The following is a 17,906-nucleotide window of genomic DNA, read 5'->3' on the forward strand; positions in this document are numbered from 1 at the left end:
AATCATAGTCCTGTGATGAACCAATGACTGCTGGATAAATCAACTCTGTATCTCTATATAATATATAATAAAACTTAAATAATAAACTCTATAATATATAATAAAACGTTAATATTACGGCTGTATGTGTTTCCCTGTGCTGTGTCCATGTCTGTCCTTCAGTTCTGGGAGTGCTCCAGCTAATTACCAAATAAGGTCCACCTGGCCTTGGAAGGCGGGCTTTAAAAGCTGCTGTGCAAGTGTCAGGAGAGGCTTCTTGATTTGGGACTGCTGGTCTTGTTGCCTCTCAGCTGGGGCGTTTTTGTGTTTTTGGTGTTCTTAATTTATCGTCTTGTGATGTTAGTAAATACCCTTGATTTTGTTGTTGTAAAGGTGTTTGTGTGTTAAGTTTGGGTCAGTGTTGGGGTGTTGTTCGCCCCATGTTGCCACCAAAGGGTGAGGTGTAACATTAATAATAAACTGTATAATATATAATTAAACTTAAAACATACATCACAATCACGAGACAAAATGATTTTTTTTATAAAAACAACTCAGTTTGTCACATTCATGACTCAGTAAGTGAAAAGTTAATGTCATAAATTTAATACTGTTTTATGTATTTTTTTATTATTTTTTTTGTGTGTGTTTTCCTCTTTTAGTTTAGGGTTACAGACATGAGCAACAACAGCTATATATATCAAGGTGCATTTGCCACTGCATTTGGTGTGAGAGACCCAGGTTCAATTCCCCACTGTGAGATATAACAATTGTAAGTTGCTTTGGATAAAAAGTGACTGCTAAATGATAAATATGATGTCCTACTGCAGTGACACTGATACAGGCTTTACGGTTAATAATTGCACTTAGTTACTAAAGTCTTCAAATTAGGATGCATCTTCTACTGGAGTGTATCCAAGGCAACTCTTGTGGTGCTTCCACATAGTTTTACTCTCCATATTTAAACTAAATAATGGTTTTAGTATGCCAACGTAAAAGTATTCATACAAGCTAGAACTTGCAGATTATACACAGTTTGGGTTTTGAGTATCATTAGTGGTTAGGGGAAACATTCTCAGAGCAGTCAAAGAAACCAATGAGACCTTAAAGTTTACAACTGTGACTCTTCATCCTCAGACTGATACACCTGGTCTACAGAATGATTTTCCTCATACACAGAATCCAGTGAAAAAATACGTAACTTTTTTTAACGTTTTCTGTATTTCTAATAGAAAACTCAAACCAATTCTGACTTGAATTCTTCATTTTAGCAAATGATTCTAAACTAGCACTGAAGCCAAACTAAACTGCGGCTTAACTTCAGCAGATATTTAACAACAACCGACATTGACAGCATTTCATTTGTGTGGAAGAAATTATTATTTATATCAGTTCTGGCCAAGCAACAGCTGGGTGCACGGACACACGTTCACACGAGAGCAGGTTGGAATCAGTTCACATTGTGGACCAAGACCAACTGTAGAGTTACAGATCACCTGGACACAAAGGCCACAGTTCAGATCTGGCCTAGCACCCACAGACAGGCTTTTTAAAAATTATATCAGAGGAACTTGACATGCATATACAGTGGGGGAAATAAGTATTTGACCCCTTGCTGATTTTGCAGGTTTGCCCACTTACAAAGAATGCAACGATCTATAATTTTAATCATATTTACATTCTAACAGTGAAAGACAGAATCCCAAAGAAAATTCCAGAAAATCACATCATATGAATTTATTAAAATTGATAACCATCTGATGAGGAAAAACAAGTATTTGACCCCCTGGACAAACAGCATGTTAATATTTTGTAGAAAAGCCATTATTGGCCAGCACAGATGTCAAACGGTTTTTATAGTTGGTGACAAGGTTTGTGCACATTTCGGCAGGGATGTTGGCCCACTCCTCCCTGCAGACAGCCTCCAAATCATTCAGGTTCCGAGGTTGTCGCCTGGCAACTCGAATTTTAAGCTCCCTCCAAAGATTTTCAATTGGATTCAGGTCTGGAGACTGGCTAGGCCACTCCAGAACCTTGATGTGCTTCTTCAGCCACTCTTTTGTTGCTTTGGCGGTGTGCTTAGGGTCGTTGTCGTGCTGAAACATCCATCCTCGACCCATCTTCAGCTCTCTCACTGAGGGAAGGAGATGTTGGTCCAGAATTCCACGATACATGGCCCCGTCCATCCTCCCCTCAATACGATGGAGTTGTCTCGTCCCCTTGGCTGAAAAGCACCCCCAAAGCATGACGTTGCCACCACCATGCTTGACGGTGGGGATGGTGTTCTTTGGGTTGTACTCGGTGTTCTTTGCCCTCCAAACACGACGAGTTGAGTTGAGGCCAAAAAGTTCTTTTTGGTCTCATCTGACCACATCACCTTCTTCCAGGCCTCTTCTGAGTCGTCCAGGTGGTGAATGGCGAACTTCATGCGGGCCTGTACATGTTTCTTCTTGAGCAGGGGGACCTTGCGTGCGCTGCAGGATTTCAATCCATGACGGCGTAGTGTGTTACCAACCGTTTCTTTTGTAACTGTGGTCCCAGCTGCCTTCAGTTGATTCATCAGTTCCCCCCTTGTGGTTTTGGGATGATTCCTCACCGTTCGCATGATCAGGGACACCCCACGAGGCGAGATCTTGTGTGGAGGCCCAGACCGAGGGAGGTTGGCGGTGGTGTGGTGCTTCTTCCATTTCCTGATAACTGCACCGACAGTTGATCTTTTCTCTCCAAGTTGCTTTCCGATTCTCTTGTAGCCCATCCCAGCCTTGTGCAGATCAACAGTCTTGTCCCTGATGTCCGTAGAAAGCTCTTTGGTCTTGCCCATGGTGGTGATGTTGGATGCTGGTTGTTTGGGTGTTGACAGGTGTCTTTTATACAGGTAACGTGGTGAGGCAGGTGTATTTGATGTAGATAATTGGTTGGGATTGGGGCTGTGTCTTAAAGAAAGACTAACTGGCTTGTAGGAGCCAGAATACTTGCTGTTTGGTAGGGGGTCATATACTTGTTTTTCCTCATCAGATGGTTATCAATTTTTATAAATTCATATGATGTGATTTTCTGGAATTTTCTTTCACTGTTAGAATGTACATATGATTAAAATTGTAGATTGTTGCATTCTTTATAAGTGGCAAACCTGCAAAATCAGCAAGGGGTCAAATACTTTTTTCCCCCACTGTATATGCTCTGTTATTTGCATAGGGTTGAGCAGTGTTGTGATTGGCTGAATGAAACAATAACAAACGGTGGTTTTGAAGACGTTGAAGCAACAGGCTGACCTGCTGAAACACTTTACATCGTTGTTTCCTTTGTTTCCTTTGTTTCCGTCCCTGTGTTGTTTTACAGACATCTTCTGTGAAAGTGATCAGATCAAACGATGCACTTATAGACACACTTTTGATTTATATTTTTGTTAAATCCAATGATCAGTGCCTTGAATAGAATTATGCAGTTAATGAAACATCTCTCTGCTGAACACGTTTTTTGCACGTCAAGTCACCGCCCTACCTCAACCTTCAGGTTTAGAGGTTTTCCCCAGTCAGCATGAAGAAAATGTACAAATACCTCTAATTTGGACCTAAGTACAGTACTTGAATTAATGTAATTAGTTGTTGTCCACCACTGGATAAGTGCTACATAGATAACGTTATTATTATTATGTTTTAATTAGTTTCCCCTTTGAGCATAGACACAGAAAGTAGGGCTTCTGAGAGGGCTGCAAACCCCCTAAAACCAGGTGAAGCTATATTATGCCCATTTACATTACCAGTCTGTAAAGGAAGAATGTAGCTGGCAGATCTGTTGTTGATGCAGGCAGCTGGGGAGGAATTGTGGTTCTTTTGTTGTGTCATGTTACAAATGATGATGTGTGCTGGCTTGTCCAAATGCTGTCTGTCCCTCTTCATCTCCTGCAATTTTCATGCATTAGTTCCTGTTTTGACATATACAGCATCTCATAAAAGTGAGAACACTCCTCACGTTTTAGTAAAGATTAAATTATCTCTTTTCATGTGACAACAATGAAGAAATGACACTTTGCTACAATGTAAAGTAGTGAGTGTACAACTTGTGTAACAGTGTAAATTTGCTGTCCTCTCAAAATAACACATCACACAGCCATAAATGTCTAAACCACTGGCAACAACAGTGAGTACACCCCTAAGTGAAAATGTCCAATTTGGGCCCAATTAGCCATTTTCCCTCAAACATTCAGTTTGATGTCACAATATAGACTGAACTTCTCTCAGCAGCTCAACTGTCACTGTCAGAGTCCCTGGGCTTGAAAAGGGCTCTTGCAACACTCATAATAGAGTAAGAAATGGTTTAACAACAGAGGCGACATCAGGCACACTTTGTAATATTGAGTGGTGCTTTATGAATACAGGTGGGGCCCGTTGGGGCTGCGTGGAGTCCTTTTGAAATGTAATTACTTTTTCTGTCTGGATGTTTTTATTGTTTTTAGATGTGGTACGAGTGAAACCTGGAGATGATGTAATTCTGGCATGTCAGACTGGTGAAGCCTCCATCAGAGCTGTAGAGTGGACCAGACCTGAGCTGGAGCCAGAGTACGTCCTCTTTAACAGAGATGGACACTCAGATCCAACCCACCAGCATCCATCCTTTGCAGGCCGGGTGCAGCTGGTGGACAGAGAGCTTAAGGACGGAGACGTGTCTTTAATTCTGAAGAACGTGAACAGCAACGACGCTGGAACATACGAGTGTCGAGTTGCAGCAGGTGGTCCAAGAAATAGAACAAAGACTGAGCCAATCAGAATCATTCAGCTGCAGGTTTCAGGTGAGTTTGTGGAGGTCAGTGTGTCTGTGTGCCATGTTGTAGCTGCAGTTTATTCCATGTTGATTCTGAGAGTCAAACATGAGGAATATAGAAGATATAGAAGAGTAAATGGAGGCTGTTCCACTGTTCACTCATTTCCTGACTAATATGCACTTTGATCTTCAGGGTCCAACAGCGTGCATGTGTCTTATCCACTGCACAACGTAGTGGAGGGAAACTACAGACTTTACTACGGACTGGTATCAATGGTTTTGTTCTGGTTTGCTTAGCTGCTGTTAGATTAGCTGTTGGCTGGATACATATAAAACATACAGACAAGAAACCAGAACCTGATGAAGCAGTAAAATGATCAGCTCATCTGTCACAGATCTCTTTCTACCACATGTTTCATATATTCAACATTTATTGTTTCTGTGGGTGTGAATGTGTAAATCTGGCGTTTGAGGCTCTCCAACACGATGCTCTGCTTGTTTACTTGTTGTTGGAATGTTGTCGTCTGGAAATATAAGACAAAGACACAACTTTGCATGTGGCTTGAATGACCCAAAGTGTCAACATAGTTGAACAGTGTCTTGATTTGAACCAATATCCAACCGAGTCTTCACACATGTTTTGAGGGGAAAATTCTACAAAAAATACCGCATAATGACAACGTGAATGATGTTTGTTTGAAATCTTTGCAAAAAATAAAAAATAAAAAAAGCAGATGTACGTAAGTACAAGCCTTTGCCGTGAGCTCAGGTACATCCTGTTTCCACTGATTATCCTTGAGATGTTTCTACAACTTGATTGGAGTCCACCTGTGATTCAATTCAGATGAGTGGACATGATTTAGAAAGGCACACCTGTGTATATAAGGTCCCACAGTGCATGTCAGAGCACAGACCAAACCAGGAAGTCCAAGGTGCTGTCTGTGGACCTCAGAGACAAGATCGTATCGAGGCACAGATGTGGGGAAGGGAACAGAAACATTTCACAGCATTGAAGGTCCCAGTGAGCACAGTGGCCTCCATCATCCGTAAAATGGAAGAAGTTTGGAACCACAAGGACTCTTTCTAGAGCTGGTTGCCTGGCCAAAATGAGTGATCGGGGGAGAGGGGCCTTAGTCCGGGAGGTGACCAAGAACCCGATGGAAAGATGAATGCAGCAATGTGCAGAGACATCCTTGACAAACCTGCTCCAGAGCGAACTGGACCTCAGACTGGTGCAAAGGTTCATCTTCCACCAGGACAATAACTCTAAGCACACAGCCAAGATAACAAAGGAGTGACTACAGGACAACTCTGTGAATGTCCTTGAGTGGCCCAGCCACAGCCCAGACTTGACCCTGACCCAATATCTGGAGAGAATGAAAATGGCTGTGCACTGAAGCTCCCCATCCAACCTGATGGAGCTTGAGAGGTCCTGCAAAGAAGAAACTGCCAAAAATAGCTGTGCCAAGCTTGTAGCATCATACTCAAAATGACTTGAGGCTGTAATTGGTGCCAAAGGTGCTTCAAAAAAGTACTTTTGTTTTGTATTTTATTTTTAATACATTTGCAAAGATTTCAAACAAACTTCTTTCACGCTGTCATTATGGGCTATTGTTTGTAGAATATTGAGGAAAATACATTTCATCCATTTTGGAGTGAGGCTGTAACGTAACAAAATGTGGGAAAGGTAAAGCACTGTAAATATCCACAGACAGGAAGTCTTGTTTGGTACTACACTGTCTGCTGTTACCGTTTTCCTTCGCTGGGCTCAACAAACATTTTATGTAAGTCTTCATGAGTCTCTGAGGAGTTCTTCATCACACCTGATACCTAGCTCACTTTATTTCCATAACAAATTGACATCACAAAAATCCCAACAGAATACTTTTGACCAGTTTGATTTTATCTGTAGTTGTTTTTTACACTTTGGGTGATCTCTCTCTCTGATGCAGCTCTGGCTGAGTCAGACACTGACACATTGGGCTCAATACAGTAGCTTTCATTTCTAAACTGGTCTCAACAGTTTTTAACTTGGAGGCCTGGAGCTCACAGTGCAGACTGGCTGACACACATGTGGCGGCACTGAGTGGGAATTGATCAAGGATTATTAGGATGTATTTTCAATATCATCCGACACACACACACCCACCAGGGAATTTCACCTCAGGAAGTATAAACTAAAGTTGACCACACAGCACCACTGAGAAAGCACACAGGTTAGTTTTACTTAGGGAGGGAGGGACTGAGACAGTGTTTCATTCACATATAAATATATTTTTTATTTTAAATTATGATGTATCTGAAATCTCTTAAAAAGCAGCCATTTGCAGAAACACTTCTGACATGGAGCACCCAAACCAAAACAATTCAAACAAAGAAAAATATTAATTCAATCAAAACAAAACTTAATTCAGGCAAATAATAACTTCAAACCAAGCAAATTCATCCAAAACAAATTATTAGGTAAACCAAAACAGACTGTTAATCCAAACCAAGCAAAGGTTAATTCAAAAAGAAAACTATTAAAGCAAAGACAGCAACGCATAAATGAAAATTAATAAAGAGTAGCACAGTCAGAAGTACAAGGCATAAACACAAGTCCAGCTAAAAATGAATCTATCAACACTAAGGAGCAGCCGAACTATCACTAAGAGGCAACTCAATTAGGAGGCAATTCAGTGAGAGGCAGGACAGAAGAGGGAGAGGAGCAATCAACTTACTGTAAAACAGCGCACCAACATAGATTTCAACAACATACATATTTAGACAATCTCCTTACCAGTGAACAGACAAATGGTGCAGAGGTGAATACTGCAGACATCAAACGCTGATGTCAGTGTGGCGAGGGGAGGGGCAGAAAATGCGGAAGTCTTAAGCCTTAAACCCTCCCGCGTCCGCTCAGCAAATCCCTGCCGACACTCCCACCTCACAGCGTTACACGTCCGTTAACGCTCCATTGGGTTACATTTACATTTATTCATTTAGTGACTTAAAATTGCTATATATGTCAGATGATACGCGTCTGTTAACTGAATCTGAACTTGTTGGTCCACTGCAAAGTCCCTCTTGTCAAACAGGACTAGTGCCACTTTGTCCCTTGACCTCGCTAGTCCCAGCTCATCCCTCTCTCCTCTTGTGGCTCCAGAGGCCTCAACCGTGTTGGCTTTTCCGCTACCGCATGCCATCCCAGAGGTGATGAGTAAGTCTGTTTTTCTTTGCTTTGATTTTACTGAAAAAGGACTGCAAGATGTTAACAAGCCCATTTGATTTCATTGAAACATTCAAATGAAAGTCTTCCAAAAGCTCACAGCGTGTGGCGCCGTGGCTTAGTTGGTCAAAGTGCCTGTCTAGTAAACAGGAGATCCTGGGTTCAAATCCCAGCGGTGCCTAACTGGAGCTTTTAATAACGATAACGACTTCCCAAGGACAAAAACCAGATTAACCTAATGCAGCTTCAAGAAAACGCGAGTGAGCAAGTAGAATGTGGCAATCCTAAGACTTGATTCCAAAACCAGACCACCTGAAACAGGTAGCATAGTTGCCTGCGGCAGGTGCTGTGGCTTAGTCGGTGAAAGCGCCTGTCTTTTAAACAGGTGATCCTGCGTTCAGATCCCAGCAGTGCCTTTACAACTTAATGTGTCCATGGGAGCCTCTACCTATTCAAATCTGAAAACAGGAAATTGCTCCCTCTTTTAGTAAGTTCACTTAAATATCCTCTGACTGAATCAGCTCAGTGTTTCCAAAATCTGTCCTTTGATGTACTGGTCCTTACTGACTTCTGTCCTGGTGATCTCACCACAGCCTGCTCTACATTCTCTAAACCATGGAAGACAAACTAGTGCTATTGCGGTTGAGACCTATTTTACCCAACAATAATTGGTAGAAATGCTGGCCTTGGTATCCAGAAACCAACTGCTTCCTGTTATAGCAGCTTCACCAAGGAATGAATATCCTCTGCGACAGGTGTTCTGGGTTCAAGTCCTGCTGTGGAAGAAAGATTTTTTTTCAACATAAACACTCTGGACTTCTGAGTGGTGTGAATATGACGATGAACCCTGTCCTTGTGTTCTCTGTGGACTAATGGTTAGTGTTCTTGCCTTCCGCCTCAAAGATCTAGCTTCAAGTCCACTTGCAGTAAACTCTGGTTTTATTTCATGTTCATAATTCTGATCTGATGTGTCATTTGAAATCACTGAAAGGTCTGCTCTCAGGTGTAGCAGCACCTTTGCAGGTGTTCAGTGCCACAGGTTAGCAAGTTGAATGTGACGCAAGCATCAGAGAGCACCAGAACATGGACGTGTTTCTAAGGTGAGAAGCTGGGATTCTGTACTTCCACCTTGGATCAGGATAGATCCAGGTGGATCCAGATGATCAGGTCCCCTAGGTGCTTCTCCTGCAGAGGGATTCTAAGCAGCTGTTATGATGCCGGAGCTGAGAGCTCTGCAGGTTCAGAGGTTTTGAATCCAGACAGACTGCAGCTTTAAACATGAGCTGTGACAGAAAGACATTCATTATGGGTACTACTACGATGTGATTGGGAGCAGTCCTGCTTCCTTCAGCAGAACCACCATGGACCAGCGCACTGTAGGAAGTAAAACATGTCTGCTGTGGTTTTAGGAATCTTTCCACTGAAATCCACCTGCAGCATTATCCCTGTTTACTACAACACAACACAAGAACTACAGCAGTACTTTTTCAGCCTGCTAGGCAGGGGCTTCTTTTAAGTGCTTTCTTAAGTCTCACTTTTATCCTATGGTGTTTTAATAAACTTTGTTTTGTTGCTGTTATTGCTGTTGATTCATTTGTATTTTTTTAAGTATAGAGCTGTATTTGTTTCTGCTGTACAGCACTTTGTAACTTGGATTTGAAAAGTGTTTGAAAGCAATTTTCACATTTCTTTTTAAAACTGTATGTTTACTCTCTACTCTAATAATCTACTTTGGTACATCTGCCATTTATACCTTGGTTACAACTAGACTGTTTCTCTGAAATTAAAAATTAGTCATCGAGGATGTGTGCAGGTTAATTGGTGCTAATGAGCTGGCAGATGCAAACATTAAGAATATGAGACAAATACTTTTCAATTTAAGGTTAGGTTGTTCTATTAATGAAACTCAAATCCAGTGAGTGCACACTGTGTCATTTGTAGACAGAAATGTTTTGTGGCTTTATTTGAGAAGTATTTACACACTCTTCATTCACAATTGCTATACATGTCAGAGGTCGCACAAGCAACTTGGTTTTAAGTGTCTTGCTCAGGGATACATTGGTGTCTCAGAGTGGATTCGAACCCAGGTCTTTCACACCAATGGCATGCGTCTTATCCAGTGCACCATCAACACCCCTGCCCTTAATGCACTGTGAGGTAAAGACATAACGTTCAAACAAAATTACAAATTAACTACATTTTAACAAATTATGCTAAAATATATTACTAGTAGCTACCCTGCAACATACAAACAATGCTCGGTCTTCTACATGGTCCTCATATGATATGGATCATATGAGGACCATGACTTTTTAACTGGGACCTGTAGGGAGGCGGGCAGAAAGAGAGAGAAAAGCTAAACACAGAAAAGCAAAACAGTAAAGGTGGCAGAGGTACGGACATTAATAAAAATGATGATTAATGCAATAATGAAAACAATATTAATGAAAATAATAATTAAAAAATAAATAAATAACATATCAACTGGCGTCGGGAAGGAATATAGGGACAGCGGGAAGCCACAGCTCACCTGAACCATCCCCTAGTCAAATCTCTTTAATTTCCTGAGCCAAACACAAACAAAAGATCATTTGCTGTTACATTATTTATTTTTATTTATTGAAATGCAGGGATCCTTCTACAACATCTGAATCAAACAAGCAACACAACTCAAACCAGAATCTGAGCAAGTATAAGCTTTCATTTGGACGAAAAACATGTCGGCAGCTTTGTGCAATGCATTTACCAGAGAGATGCTCACAAGTGTCTGACTAAGAGTCCAAGTCAAGTCTCAAGTCTCTGAGTGGAAGTCCAAGTCAAGTCTCAAGTCTCTGAGTGGGAGTCCAAGTCAAGTCTCAAGTCTCTGAGCTAGAGTCCAAGTCAAGTCTCAAGTCTCTGAGCTAGAGTCCAAGTCAAGTCTCAAGTCACTGAGCTAGAGTCCAAGTCAAGTCTCAAGTCACTGAGCAAGAGTCCAAGTCAAGTCTCTAGTCTCTGAGCTAGAGTCCAAGTCAAGTCTCAAGTCTCTGAGCTAGAGTCCAAGTCAAGTCTCAAGTCACTGAGCTAGAGTCCAAGTCAAGTCTCAAGTCACTGAGCAAGAGTCCAAGTCAAGTCTCAAGTCTTTCAGCTAGTCCAAGTAAAGTCTCAAAAAGTCTTATAAAACTGCATAGCTATGAGGAATTCTGTAACTGTAACCTGTTTTTCACAGAGCAAAATCATGTAATGTGCAATGCACTTTAGGAAAGCTTATGCCCCAGACTCTCAAACCCAGTGGAACGTTATATGATCAACAATAAACCTGTAACCTGTTTGCAACCAACGTTAATAATTAACATGATGGCAGCCAGCGGGACATAAATGGTTACGTTAAGCGACCACCACAAGGTTGGCAAGCAAACAAACACTCATTCATCTTTTCATAACGAACAACAGTCGGAGTTAACCTTCTGTAGGTCATAGCTAAAACAAGAAGAAAGATAATGTTAGATGGCTGATGCTGAGCTAACATTTTTACTAACTTCAGGTTACTAACCTATTTTGCGTTCAGCGCTTCTTTGTTTGGGCCTTGTTGTATGAAGTTTTAAAGCCCAGGTTTATGATGAATGGCAGAGCAGCTGCTGGTGTTTGTTGTCCTCTCCCACGTGTGGCTGTGTGCAGCAAATATGTAGTATGTGTTACGTAGGTGAGTTATAGATAACGTAGGTAGGGGAACAACTGCAAGCTCATCAGACGTTTTCTAAAAATAAACATTGTTCACGAGTCCCGCACCTCGAGTCCGAGTCAAGTCTTAAGTCTTTTGAGGACGAGTCTCAAGTCGAGTCTCAAGTCACTGTGTGTGTGACTTAAGTCGGACTCGAGTCAGAATCTCAAAGAGTCCCCATCTCTGGCATTTACACCTGTATCATGAATGAAGTTCACCTGAGTCAGTCTTTCTCTAATGGATCAGGCTTCACTAAACCTGACAGAGTTAATCCTGACAACTGCTCTCACACAGCTGCTTACAGTTTAAGATTAGAAGAGTTTAAAGTGAGACTATCGCTGCTGCTGAAGTCTGAGATCCTGAGTTCAACATCATCTACAAGTCAAACTAGAACATGACGAGTTCCACAGGGAAGTGTTCTGGGAAATCTGAGGTTTATTTGCTGATGACTGAAACATTTTAGCTTCATTAAGAACCAGAACACACTGAACACACTGGATCAGCTCAGAAGTGATGCTCTGTGGTGACAGCAGGGATGACATCATCACAGTCATCATCCAATCCTTCCTCAGCCTGAGTGGGCGGGGTCATCACCATGGAGACGGTCAAGTCATTTCCTGCAGTCAGAGTAGGTTAGAAATAAAGTGTAGATAATTTATTTGTTTGAGACAACTGTCAATCATCAACACCAGAATAAAGTCTGAGATTGATTGACTGACTGATTGATTGATTGATTGATTGATTGATTGATTGATGAGTGATATAAAGGTCAGGGAATGATTCAGAGTGTTACCTGTGGCCCTGTGTCGATATAAAGACACCATGAGGACAGTGGAGATGAAACAGGGACAGAAGACCACCAGGTGGTAGATCAGTCTGAACACAAGCTTGAGGGGGGCTGAGGCAGGGGGCGATGGAGGAAGCAGGGCTGCAGAAGGTGTCATGTCATAGAGAGTAGTTGATGTGTGCAGGGCTGTAGTGGTGGGTGGAGCTGTGATTGTAGGTTTTTCTGTAGAGAGAATCCACCTGGTCAGATGAATCTCTGGATTAAATGAGTCCTGAAATCAAAGAAACCTCCTCACCTGTGACAGAGATCCAGCTGGATGGAGACTCTCCATGACCGCTGATGTTACAATTGTAGAGGCCTTCATCAGACTTGTTAACATGGCGGATGGTCATGTGACCTGTAGGCTCAGTCCTGATGAGGGAGCCATCTTTATAGAAACCAGCTGGGAGGTTGGAGGGAGGGGTCTTTGTTTCACAGTGCAGAGTGACATCATGTCCCTCCATCACAGGGAGGACAGGACTCTGCAGGATCACTGGTCCATCTCAACACAGAGACAAAAGTCCAGCTAACAACAGGTTTAGTTTGAAAACTCAATTAGTGTGTTTTAGTCTGCAGGGGCTGAAATAGACACCAGAGTGAAACAATGACGCAGACAGCCACATTGACAGTCACAATGTGTTCTTCGCTGACATGATCAGTTTCCTGAAGAAAACAAAAGACATCAGCCTTGACTAACAGCGTTTAGTTCAACATGGATAACAATTTACAGAGCCTTGTGATGAATTATCGCCCAAGGTCAGCTGAGATTGGCTCCAGCCCCCCTGTGACCCCGCACATAGATGTTGGACGGATGGATAACAAAATAAACGTGTTACTGAACTTGCTATTATCCAGCGCAGATGCTTTTTGGTGTTGAAAAATCAAGCCAAAACATCACAGAGCTTCTGATTTCATCCGTCTTGTGTGGGACGCTGGCTTTGATAAGGTTAAGCACTTCATTTTTTCATCCCGACTCAAACAGTGTGCCAGCATTAAGGGCACAGCCCTCAAATGGTTCAAATTGTATTTGGCAGATCTGAGTTTTTCTGTTCACCTTGGTGAATTTTCTTCATCTGCTGCCACTCTTTCTTGTGGGGTCCCCCAAGGGTTCATATTGGGCCTCATGCTTTTTTAGTTGACTGTGTGTTTGAGGTTCATTTTTAAAAAACACAATATTTCCTTCCATTTTTATGCAGATGATATACAAATATACAAATCTATTTGCCTGTAAAATCCAACGACAAAACTTCAGATCAACCCTTGCTTAACTGCCTGATAAATCTAAAAATGTGAGTTGTATCAGAATTTTCTCTGTCTTAACGGAAGTAAGACTGAGGATGTTGTGTTTGGTTTACCTGGGGATTTAAGTGCTTGTGTGGATCCTATTGGTACTTTAGGAACGTATATTTGTCCATCTACCAAGAATCTAGGTGTGATCCTTGACAGTGCTTTAAAATTTGATAAACAGTTTAGTTCTGTCGTTAAAGCCAGTTTCTTCCAACTGAGACTGTCGGCTAAAGTCAAGACCTACCTGCCGCACATGATTTTGAAAAAGAAACTCATGCATTTATAACGTCTCGGCTGCACTATTATAATTCTTTATATGTTCGAGTGGATCAGTCATCTCTCCATCGGTGACAGTTAGTCCAGAATGACTTCTCACTAGGACTAAAAAGTGTGAGCACATTACCCCAGTTTTAGCCTTGTTCCACTGGCTTCCAGTCTGCTTTAGGATTGATTTTGAGAATTTGATTTGAACTTTGACACTTTGGCCTTTTCTTCTGTTTTCTTCTGAGTATCATCAACTTGGGAAGTACTTTGGTCAATTGAGTTGTTTTTTACATTTACATTTATTAATTTAACTGACTAAAGGTTCATGCAGACTACACGATTTTCAGCGTCTGCCGATGGCCGTGCGGTTCACATTACACAACTTGCCGTCTTGTGACTGAAGTCTTGAAGTCGTTGTGGCGTTCACACTACGTAACTGATCGGTGATAGGGGGTCACACACTACACGAGCTGACAGCGCCTCTGTCACCCAACACAGGTCTCCAAACCACGTTTTTTCAAGAAAACACTTGAAATGTGAAACGGGAAATGACGCAATCCTACACACGAAACAGCAGTTGTTTGTTTTTATAAAGATACCACTTATAAAGTCAAAAAATCTGGGTGAAAGAATGGATTAGCACACTCAGGTAGCAGGGATTGTCTGAGCTACAGAGAGAGCTGAGGGGAGTAAAAAGTGTTTTGCGGTGAAAAAGTAGCTGCCTGCTCTGCCAGCTGCCTGCTCTCATTGGCTGGATGTGGATGTCGAGTCAGCAGACTCCGCCAGATATTTGGCATGCTAGATATCTGGCAAACGTCGGCGATAGGTCAGAAATGTATCGGGGAGCCATTTTAATGCATTGTGTAGTTCACAAATAATGACTGGCGACCGCTGATTTAACCCCCGATCACAGCCTGACGATCACCGAGCTCGCTGAAAAACCATGTAGTGTGAACTAGGCTTTACAATTGCTGTATATATCAGAGGTCGCACACCTCTGGAGCAACTACGGGTTAAGTGTCTTGCTCAGGGACACCACGATGGATGGGTCACAATGAAGGATTGAACCCGGGTCTCTCACACCAAGGGCATGTGTCTTATCCATTGCCAGTTTTTAAATCTGCTATATGAATAAATTTAAACTCGGACATGTCCCCAAGGGGATTTACAGCAGCTCTGACCAGGGCTCAGACTCCAGGAATGACGGCAGGTTCAGGTGGGAAAAGTACTGAAATAAATTAAGAACACGTTCAGTCTTCTCGCTAGTTGTTCCGACACATTCAGAATTATTACTGCTAGTCATTAACAGGCAGTTCACATGTAAAATATACATTTTAAATGCTCATTATTTTGGTTTTCTTTTTCTCTGTAATGTGCTAAAATGTTACTGATAACGTTACTTCACAGCTCTGGAACTCAAATCATTTTCTGATGTCCCAAAAATATATATTGTAATAATTAAATTAATATCATAAATGTGCAACGACTACTGGACTAATGGCTTTAACCAACGACTGCTGTAGGAAAGTCTTTAGTCGGGGCCGCCCTAGTTTCATCCAGTGTTTAGTTTTCTGCTGTGTGATGAACATTACAGCCTCATGAGGTAACAGTGAAGTAAAAACTGACTGGATAACTGTGTGATCTTACCAGTGACAGTGATGTTGACGGTGTTACTGGTTGCTCCCTCTCTGGACTCACACCAGTAAACTCCACTGTCCCATGTGACTGTCAGAGTGATGCTACAGGAAGAACCAGCTGATCTTCCCCAGCCAGCTCCACACTGAGTCATCTGTCGTCTGGTTGTGTTCCTCCTCAGCGTCCATCCAGCAGAGCTGTCGTCCTCATCACATCTCAGAGAGACAGATTTATCTTCAAACAGCTGAGAGCTCCTGGGACTCACAGTCAGAGAGGCTGCAAGAGCTGGTGACATGTAAACATTTTCAATTAAACTAAATAATCTTTTATGCCCTGACCGTTTCACAACCACTGAACTCTCTGCTAAGCTCAGAGTTATTTCAGGTTGACTGCACCCTCTGGTGGCCTTAATGGAAGTCCTGAAATTTACTGGTAGTTAGACGTGCTTTTACTGTTAATACATTCTTGCTGAATGACAAAAGTGGCTTTAAATGATTTAGTAGAGAATCTCTTGAATAATGTCTGGTGTGGTCTGCCCCCATTGGCAGACTCCGTGGTCATAGAGCTGCTTGTGGATGTGATAAATTGTGGAAGGAAATGCCCACATTGTTCATTTATTCATATATGTCTTAAATCTATCCATAATATTGTCCTAATTGTCCTAATATTGTGATTTTATTTTGCTCCATACACATAACATCAATTTCCTCTCTGTCCTGGATGATGGATCCCTCCCCAGTTGATTTTTCTTCCTTATTTATTGCAGGTTTGTTTTTTTTTTGGAGATTTTAAAACCACTTGTGGAAAACGTCTCGGGTTATGTATGTAACCCTGGTTCCCCGAGACGGGGAACGAGACACTGCGTCGGTTACGACACTATGGGAATGCCTCTAGGCGTAGCAGGTCTGAACGTGAATGAAATCACTCCAATCGTATTGGCTTGTTGCTAGAACGGTAAGGTGTGACGGAATAACCGGAGGAGTATAAAGCACACCTGTACACACTCATCATTAGCTTAAACTATGAAGCAGGCGCTTCAGGCGGGGAGGGAGGTGCGGTGGGCCGACGCAGTGTCTCGTTCCCCTTCTCGGGGAACCAGGGTTACATACGTAACCCGAGACGTTCCCCTTCGAGGGAACTCAAACTGCGTCGTTTACGACACTATGGGAACGAGATACCCACTAAACCGTGCGGAAAACCCCGCCTGCCCCAGTGTGCAATAAAGTGGCACGACTAAGAGGAGAGCGCACGAGTGCCAGGTGCCGAAGGAAGGTCAAGACTGTAAAACCGAATTAATGTGTGCGGAGTGGCCCAGCCAGCCGCTAAACAAACATCCTGCAAAGAGGCCCCAGAAAGGAGGGCTCGAGAGGCCGCCATGCCTCTGGTAGAATGAGCCCTCACAGCCACAGGTTAAGGCAAACCGCGCAACAGATAGGCCAGGGAAATAGTCTGAACAATCCAGTTGCTAATAGTATGTTTGGATGCAGGGAGCCCAGCCCTGGGGGACCCACAACACACTAGCAGCTGGTCAGCCTTCCTCCAACGGGAGGACCTCAGAGTGTAAATACTCAGTGCTCTGACAGAGCAGAGCAGATGAAGTCTCCCGTCCTCCGCCGTCACAAGGTGGAGGATGAATGCCTGCAGCACTGTGGACCCTGCCGCACAAGAAGGCACTTTAGGGATGTAACCTGGACGAGGGTGCAGGATAGCCCTAATATTCCCCGGGGAAAACTCCAGGCTTGCGGGGAAACCGAAAGCGCTTGGAGATCCCCCACCCTCCTCAGAGAGGTGATAGCAAGGAGAAAGGCCATCTTGACGGTCAAGTGCTTAGCCTCAGCTGACTCCAGGGGTTCGAAGGGGGCCTCAGCCAACGCCCCAAGAACCACCGCCAGATCGGAACGAACCGGGACGTGGTGGCCTTGGAGATCGGGCAGGAAAGTCCTTAGAGCCTGGAACACCGCCAACATCTCGAGACAGTTGATATGCCAATCGGATTGATGCACCTGCCAGGATCCCCTTGCAAAGCGGCCATCCATGACCGCTCCCCAGCCCGTGAGGGAGGCGTCTGTCGAAATGACCAGCCGGCGATAAGACCCTCCCAGCACGGGCCCCTGGGACAGGAACCAAGTTTCCTTCCAAACTGATAGGGAACGAAGACACTTGCACGTAACCCAAATCAGACGGAGAGGATTTCCCCTCGGGGAAAAACCCTTGGTCCTTAGCCACCACTGCAGGGGTCTCATGTGCAG

General features: G+C 43.0%; 2 non-coding genes across 2 annotated transcripts; both read left to right on the plus strand.

Annotated features, from left to right (window-relative positions):
• The first annotated feature begins 8,055 nt into the window (after positions 1-8,055).
• Positions 8,056-8,129, plus strand: trnat-agu. Its single transcript has one exon. It is a non-coding gene; the product is annotated as a tRNA-Thr (tRNA).
• A 161-nt stretch (positions 8,130-8,290) lies between these two features.
• On the plus strand, positions 8,291-8,364 carry trnak-uuu. Its single transcript has one exon. It is a non-coding gene; the product is annotated as a tRNA-Lys (tRNA).
• The last annotated feature ends 9,542 nt before the right edge of the window (positions 8,365-17,906 follow it).

Source organism: Micropterus salmoides, unplaced genomic scaffold, assembly GCF_014851395.1.
Source record: "Micropterus salmoides isolate LMB-PRFRI ecotype aquatic unplaced genomic scaffold, ASM1485139v1 Ms_hic_scaffold_2, whole genome shotgun sequence".
NCBI lineage: Eukaryota > Metazoa > Chordata > Actinopteri > Centrarchiformes > Centrarchidae > Micropterus > Micropterus salmoides.